The following is an 8414-nucleotide window of genomic DNA, read 5'->3' as shown; positions in this document are numbered from 1 at the left end:
TCTGAACTCTTATATCCATAACCAACCTGTAACTGCAATAGGGATGAATAAATGTAGTTTCAACAAGAATGTTGGTAAATGTTTTCTTTTCTTTTAGTGGGAAATATGAGAGTGAAATAACCAAGATGTGTATTGAAATTCCGCTTATTCATTCTTTTTCTGTTAATACTTATTCATTTATTTATTTAATTTTTGGCTGTGTTGGGTCTTCATTGCTGCACACGGGCTTTCTCTAGTTGCAGAGAGCGGGGGTTACTCTTCGTTGCAGTGCACAGGCTTCTCATTATGATGGCTTTTCTTGTTGAGGAGCATGGGCTCTAGGCACGCAGGCTTCAGTAGTTGCAGCACGCGGGCTCAGTAGTTGTGGCTTGCGGGCTCTAGAGTGCAGGCTCGGTAGTTGTGGCGCACGGGCTTAGTTGCTCAGCGGCATGTGGGATCTTCCTGGACCAGGGATAGAACCTGTGTCCCCTACATTGGCAGGCGGATTCTCAACCGTTGCACCACCAGGGAAGTGCTTCATTCTTTTCCTGAATCAGATAATAGTTTTCAAATACTGGAAAAAATATTTTCTTAATTATTTGTGCAATTCACACAGTAATAGATAAAGACTTGGCACATTTTAAGTTTAATCTGCATTATAAATACTTAGCCCACAATCACTTTCTTAAGTCTAGAAAACCAACAAAATAATAAATCAAGCTCATGCAAAGACATGCCTGCCTGTCTGGCCCCCCAGTATATATAATTTTATGTATTTTAAGTGTTTTTAGCTTTTGTTGATTTTCGTGGTGTAAGTACTCCCACTGTAGCTGATTTTAAACTACAGATTTGAAATCTTCAGAAGTAGAATTGGGAAGAGAGGCAAAGGAGCTCAACATTACATAGTATTTCCTTCATGCAGAAAGGACAGACACAAATCGTTTTCAGAACATAGATGTAATAAAGGTAGCAAAATTATTAGGAAATGATGAGTTTTGAATATTTATTACCTTTTTTAAGATAATTAATTTGATTGTAAGTTTATATATTTTCTTTTTTAATAATGGCTGTGTTTACCAACCAGCTCACAAAATTCCTAAAAATGGAAGTCTCTCTCTCTCTCTCTACCACTTTCCTCTAAAATGTTAGCCCTTTGATGACACTTTTTCTGAGTTCCTCGGTCTCTTCTTTCCTCATCAAGGGTCATTTCAGTCCACTGTTTTTGTTGTTATTGTTGCTCTGGGCTTATTTCTTAATTCTTTCACCCTTTAATTGAAACAGCTGGGATTTTAACCATCTTTTCTCTTGTCCTTTTTATTTTGAGCATTCCCTTAGCCTCCTCCAACAATTACTAAACATGATACGGGTCTGGGGTTTGGAAATTATTATTGGATATGATTTGGCTGAAATTAAGCCTATCAAGCTCCTAATATTGATGAAGAAATAGTGCCAGAAGAATCAGAGATGTCCCAGGCAATGTGTGTGGTCCCCAGCTTCTCCTCATCTCACAAACCAATTAAATTTAAGCTTTCTGAAGTCACGATCTAAAGCTCACATCCACCTCTTCCCTCCTGCACACCTCTTGGCACAGTGCTTGGCCCATCTTGCACTTTTAACACGTGTTGTTGGTTAACTTTTGCACCAGGAGGGCAATTTTCAGCCTTTCCTATCTAAACCCCCCTGCTGGTTTTGACTGGCTCTGCTAGATCCTTCCTCACTTCCACAGATGTATTTTGGGACCTATTTGAATTGCTTGTCAGACACTTCCTGCCAGATTTCAGTTGCCTAAGCTTGAGGGGACGGTTCCAGACCTCCTGTTTATGATTCCCAACTGTGCTGACTTTGGCCGCTGAGGGTGGAATCTGCACTGGGCTTGGAAAGTCGATTGGACAGAACACGCCTCTCCCGTCCTGTCAACTTTGACCTCGAAGAGTGTGTCCTGGCACCACAAATGAAGTTCCATTTGAAAACTCAAATTCAAGACACCCTGCAGTTTCTTTCTTTTTTTTTTAATAGATCTTTACTGGAGTATAATTGCTTCACAATACTGTGTTAGTTTCTGTTGTACAACAAAGTGAATCAACCATATGCATACATATATCCCCATATCCCCTCCCTCTTGAGCCTCCCTCCCACCCTCCCTATCCCACCCCTCTAGGTGGTCACAAAACACCAAGCTGATCTCCCTGTGCTCTGCGGCTGCTTCCCACTAGCTATCTATTTTACGTTTGGTAGTGTATATATGTCCATGCCACTCTCTCACTTCGTCCCAGCTTCCCTCCCCCCAGCCCTGTGGAGAATTTAGGGAGTTTATATGCTAAGATCAGGTATTCCAGTACTGTACCTTATAAATCCAGGAAATACAAAGTAACCCGGAGTGCAGCATATTTAACCACAGTTAAGAGGTGACACAGTTTTCTGTGATCCAGGGAGAGGAGCAGTCAGTCCTTCAGACGTGCCATTGAAATGCCCCTGACAGGCTTCATTAGCACATCCTGTCACCCTCACTGATAACACCAGGACACAGTGCACAGACTTGAAGAGATTTAGTGTTGCTGTTTAAATATTGCTGTGCTACCTTGAGATACATTCAAACTGTAATACTAGAGAATAATGTTGAAGACCCTGGGTTCCCTTTGCAAAACAGCAAAGGAGATAAAGAAAGAGTACCAGTGACCAGGGTCATGTAGCATGTGTGATCCTTTATAAAGGATCTAGTTTAGTCATCATGTCAGGTATAAAAATGTAAGTCCTGCTTGAGGAAAAAAATACTATATAATATATATAGGATATAATATAGTGAAATGTGATATACACACAGACACACAACACACACCTACATTACATACCAACAAACATACAGACACACATACATGCAAACTGTATACACAGATCAAACTATTTAGTATTTCCACGCAAATAATACAACCTAGCACTGATTAAAATTTATATAACACCCATGAAACAGAGAGAGTTTGTTTTGCTAGCAAACACTGCAAAAATTATTTTGTAAATATTAATATACAAATGCTACTTGATATAACACATAAACATTTTAACCAGGCCCTGGATATTATCATGCATGGATGTTATAAATGTTAGAATGTACAAAATTCTGGACTTCATTATCAGAGAGCCATGAAAAAACATTGGTTGGAACACAAATTGTTTAAGACCTGGGCTACTATAACTAATTTATAAAAATTTGTAGCCTTCTTTTTTTATGTGGAGGGCATTATCCAATACAATAGAAAGATGGGAATGAATGATAAAACACCATCCCTGTGACTTTGAAGTTTCAGAGTCACAAAGATATTTTTCCAGAGGCCCAATTCCTATCAGGCAACTTGGAACCAAGTACATGAACAGCAGAGCTCTGAATCTCTCTGGGCGTGGCACTGCGTGCTGTGCCAGGGACAACAGAAAGCCCTTCTTTTGTTGCCTTGGGGATATGGAGGCTCAGCTGTTCCAGAGAACTGGAATTGGTGCAGATAACCAAAGGGTCACCAGCTTCCTGAGCCTTGAGACTTGGCAAGGTTCTAAGCTTTGATTTGTTGGAGATGAAATGTTTCCTCTTCTCTGTGAGCAAAGAGACAGAAGTCTTTGTGCTTCGGCACAGATGTTTGTCAGGGGGGCTCTCTGCATCTTTGGCACCTCTACTGACAAACCTGACAAAGTGAGGCAAGCTGACCTACTCCCTAAAATTCAGAACTTCTTCAAGATGTCAATGGTTCCTTTGTAGCTTTTAAATCATATATATTTTTTTAAGTCTTATAAACCACCTCCTAAAACTCTTCCTGGAAGCTGAGTGTCCGTATAGCATAAAACACATTGAGAGTTATTCGAATTAGGACCGCTATAAAGAGAAATATACAAACTTAACTACAGAAATAAGCCAGACAAGAGAAGCTGATCTTCAGTTTATTCAGATGGAGCTTCTCCTAGAAAAATAGATCAGAAAATAAGATGGATGGGAAGAAGGAGGGAAGCTCAGCCCAAAAGAATATGTCAATGATCTAACAGATTTAGATATCTTCTCTACTGTGATTACTGTAAGAAAGCCAAGATTGGGCTCATTGGAGAAACTGAAAATACCTGTCTTCCCAAGAAAAGTTCTGCTTCTCAACTCTTTTTTTCCCAATTAATGTGGCTAATAGTTCCCAATTATGTGGTTAAAATTACATTTTATGTCAGGAAGAGGACATTTCCCCCATCATCACCATTGCTTGATCTTTCCCCAAACTTCAACATTTTGGAAGGAATAATATCATCCATTTTGTTTGACCTTGGTTTCAAATAATATCTCTTTTTAAGGGATAAACCAGAACCAACCAGAAATCACCACCAACAATAAATAAAATGTTGAACTATGGAAGAAAAGAGAATTATGTAACAAATGATGAATGCTGTGTTTTGAGATGATAAATAAGATCTTACAAATGAATTAGCAGATAGAATATAAAAAATCATGGTTGAAACATCATTATAAGTTGATCTAACCCCAAGTGTTTATCTAGCTTGGTGAAAGGTGTGTTTTCTGTTTGGGTCATTGTTTTGGGAAACTATTGGTTGACCAAAAAGTTCGTTCGGGTTTTCCATACAAGGTAATGAAAAACCCAAATGAACTTTTTTGCCAACCAATAATATAACTTACACAATTTGGGCTTTATAATTTGCGTAGCTGATTTTACATCCCTTTATAAGTTCAATAAGATTTCCTCAGTCACCCTGTTTATCCCTTTTGAAAACTGAGTGGGCTTGGACTTCTCCTTATCCAAGTCTATACTATAACAAGGTCATACTAATGTCTATACTAATAACAAGGTAATGTCAGAAATACAACTCACTGTGGCCTCCCCAGGTCCTTTCTAGTAGAATAAAGCTGCCAGGAGGAATGTATTCATTCATTCAAATATTTCCAATTTTTAATAATTATATGTGCTGTGTTTACCTGATAATTAATGTATAAAAGTTAATTTTAGGGAATCTTTTAAGTGCTGAAAATTACTTTGAGAATTTAAAAATTATTTGTAATCATATATTGATAATCATGTGACCATTGGGGTTTTTTTTGTCATTCTTTTTTGACAATGATTCAGGATTATCCTACACATACACTTCTGTGTCCTGCCTTTTTATATACCATTTTAGCATGATCTTGTCCAATGTTATCAAATAATATTTTAAAGTATGATTTTTAATGTTGATATTATATTTCATTATTTGAACCCAACACAATATATGTGATCATTCTTCATTTTTGAAGTAGTTGCTTTCCTCCCATTTTTACTGATAAATAAAAATTGTGATGAACATTTTAAAACATAGTGCCTTGTGTTTTTTACTTCTTGCACTGGTTACATTCTTGAAAGGAGAATTATCAGGTCAAAAATTACAAACTATTTCAAGACTCTTGATATATATTTCTAAATTACTTTCTAGAAAAAACATACCAGTTTATGGTCTCACTAGCCATGTTTGACACATATTTGCCATTGCACCATTACAAAAATTAAACATTTTTTAATCTCTGCTAATATATTAGTGAACATGCCATATCACTGTTACTTTTTAATTTGCATTTCTTTGATAATCACTGAGTTGGGCTTTTGTGTTTATATTTACTATTTGTATTTCCACTTTGGTGAATTAGTCATGAGTTTACTCACATTTACATTTATTTTTGGTATTGTTGATTTTGATGAGGGTTTTTTGTATTTTTCAATGTTTTTTCAATGTGCATTTGCCCTTTAATCTTAAGAAGTCAACTGATATATTGAGAAGTTTTCTTTCTTAGATTTCAAATCAAGCCCATTAATCACTGTGTTTGTACTCTTCCTTGGGGTTATGTTTAGAAAGACTCTTTCTCCCCCAAATCAGATATACCTTCACCTATATTTTCTTCCACTTCTTGTATGGTTTCACTTTTTTACACTTAACTATTAAGTCCATCACATGCATATTTCAGTTTGGGCTGTGAGGAAGGACAATCTCTTGATACTTTTCCAAGAGTAAATCAGTTGCCTCAACAGAATTAATGAAATAATCTTCCCTCTTTTCTCAGTCATTTGTGGTAGCAGGTTTCCTGTGTATTCTAGCAATATCCACATATGTATGCATCGAAAGAGGCTGTTTATATACTATAAATTCAAATTCATTTCCATTTTTCTGCCTGTTTGTTCCTGTATTAGTACCCTTTATTTAACTGGGGCAACTTTGCAAGATATTTTTATATCTGACATGAAGGCAAATAAAGTCAAATTTATTCTTTTTGCCCTTTCAACATGTGATTTTTATGATATTAAACCTAAAGTTAATTTTGGAAAACAAACATCTGGGTACTACTCCTATCCAGTAACATCTACATTATTTCTCCAGGTCCTCTATGTTTCTTGGTAAAGTTATATTGTGTCTTTATTGTTGTACCTAGTTTTTTTTTTTTTTTTTTTAAAGGAATTCACCCATGTTTTGTTCGAAACATTTATTTTATTTTATTTTAATTTATTTATTATTTATTTTTTATATATTTTTTTGGCTGTGTTGGGTCTTCGTTTCTTTGCGAGGGCTTCCTCTAGCTGCAGCAAGCTGGGGCCACTCTTCATCGCGGTGCGCGGGCCTCTCACTATCGCGGCCTCTCTTGTTGCGGAGCACAGGCTCCAGACGCGCAGGCTCAGTAGTTGTGGCTCACAGGCCTAGTTGCTCCGTGGCATGTGGGATCTTCCCAGACCAGGGTTCGAACCCGTGTCCCCTGCATTGGCAGGCAGATTCTCAACCACTGTGCTACCAGGGAAGCCCTGTACCTAGTTTTTGCTGAAGTTGTGCCGAAGTATCATTTTGTTATTTTTGCTATAAGGAAAGAGATTGTTTTTCCAGTATGCATAATTTTAATTGTTCTCTTAGTTATATCAAGAGGGTTAGTGAGTCATTTGTAACAATTGATAAATTATTATCATGCTTTCCAATATTCATAACCTCATATCTGCTCATGGCATATTGCATTGGCTGGATCTTCCAGAACAAAATTAATTCATAGTATAGTATTGAGAATGGACATCCTTGCCATGAGAGAAATGAGTCACAAAGCATGTTAATGGGGAGAGGGAGGAGGTTAATTTTTAAACTGTATATTAAATAGCTTCTTGGCATATCTAGGAAACAGAAAGAGAGGAAAAAGAGACATAGAGAACAGACTTTTGGTTGCCAAGGGGGAGAGGGAGTGGGGGAGGGAAGGACTGGGAGTTTGGGGTTAGCAGATGCAAACTAGTATATATAGGATGGATAAACAACAAGGTCAGGTCCTACTGTATAGCACAGGAAACTATATTCAATATCCTGTGATAAATCATAATGGAAAAGAATATATATATGTATAACTGAATCACTTTGCTGTATGGCAGAAATTAGCACAACATTGTAAATCAACTATACTTCAATACAATTTTTTTAAATGTTTAAATAAAAAAATAGCTTTTTGGAAAGTCACATGCATAGTAGTACATAAAAGCTTCTGAGATCTGCAAATAAGAAATCTGGTTGTAGTTGTTGCTGTTTCCAGCCTGTTATTTAACATGTTTTAAACAGTATTCCCAAACCTCATTTTTCAGAACCCTTCCTTTTCTGGTGCTCATTAACATCCCAAATACTGTCTTTCTTATCATGTTAAAATACGCATCTATTTCTATTTTAAAATATGCTTTTTAAAAAACAGGAATGGGTATGAACTTGTTCAAATGTCTATTCTCACTTGACTTATTAATTTAATATATTATTAGTGATAAGTGTCTTTAAAAATATATGAACTCATGGAATAAATCACAGTTACCCATAAGTTATTCTTTAATATTTGATACACTGGACTTTCATTTGATATTTTGGCATTTATATTCACATGTTAAATTAGCCTTCATATTTAATTACTGGGGCTCTGTCAGGTGTTGGTAGCAGAATTTTGCAATGTTTGTTCATGAACTGGGAAACTTTCTTTTATATAATGGAATGGATTACATGCATCAGAATTAACATGTGTGTCTATGAATGCATAATGGGAGCACACACAGGAAAGAATCATCTGGGCATAGATCCTCACATAGTTCATACATTAAATGTGTTCATAATGTTTTCCCTGGTCTAGTGTGGCACACTCCCTGTTTAAGCTGGAAGGCATTTTAAGAGACTTTCTCTTTTGCGTTTCAACTGACTAGCAGATATTTATCTCCTATTTTTTTAATGATCTACAGAATAAGAATCACCAAGTGCTACTGCTTAGCCCTCTTCCTATATCAAGGACGTTTATTCCTGAATACATTTTTTAAAAAGCAATGTTATCTTTCTGTGGAAGAGGTATACAAAAAAATGGCAACACATAAAAGAGACTTTATGCGGCCTGTTCTGCCAGCCCCCAACTTTTTATTACTTTACATACAAGGATTGTCATT

The 8414-nt window shown here is 36.5% G+C and overlaps 1 long non-coding RNA gene across 1 annotated transcript; it reads right to left on the bottom strand.

Annotated features, from left to right (window-relative positions):
- Positions 1 to 440: 440 nt before the first annotated feature.
- Positions 441 to 7413, bottom strand: LOC309654685. Its single transcript, XR_014260411.1, has 3 exons — positions 6780 to 7413; positions 2324 to 6405; positions 441 to 527 (listed from the first exon to the last, which is right to left on the bottom strand). It is a non-coding gene; the product is annotated as an uncharacterized lncRNA (long non-coding RNA).
- Positions 7414 to 8414: the final 1001 nt, after the last annotated feature.

The sequence above is a fragment of the Balaenoptera physalus genome (genome assembly GCF_965194825.1).
Source record: "Balaenoptera physalus genome assembly, chromosome: 2".
NCBI classification, from domain to species: domain Eukaryota; kingdom Metazoa; phylum Chordata; class Mammalia; order Artiodactyla; family Balaenopteridae; genus Balaenoptera; species Balaenoptera physalus.
Note: the sequence above shows the minus strand (reverse complement) of the source record. Positions and strands in the feature narration are given on the sequence as shown.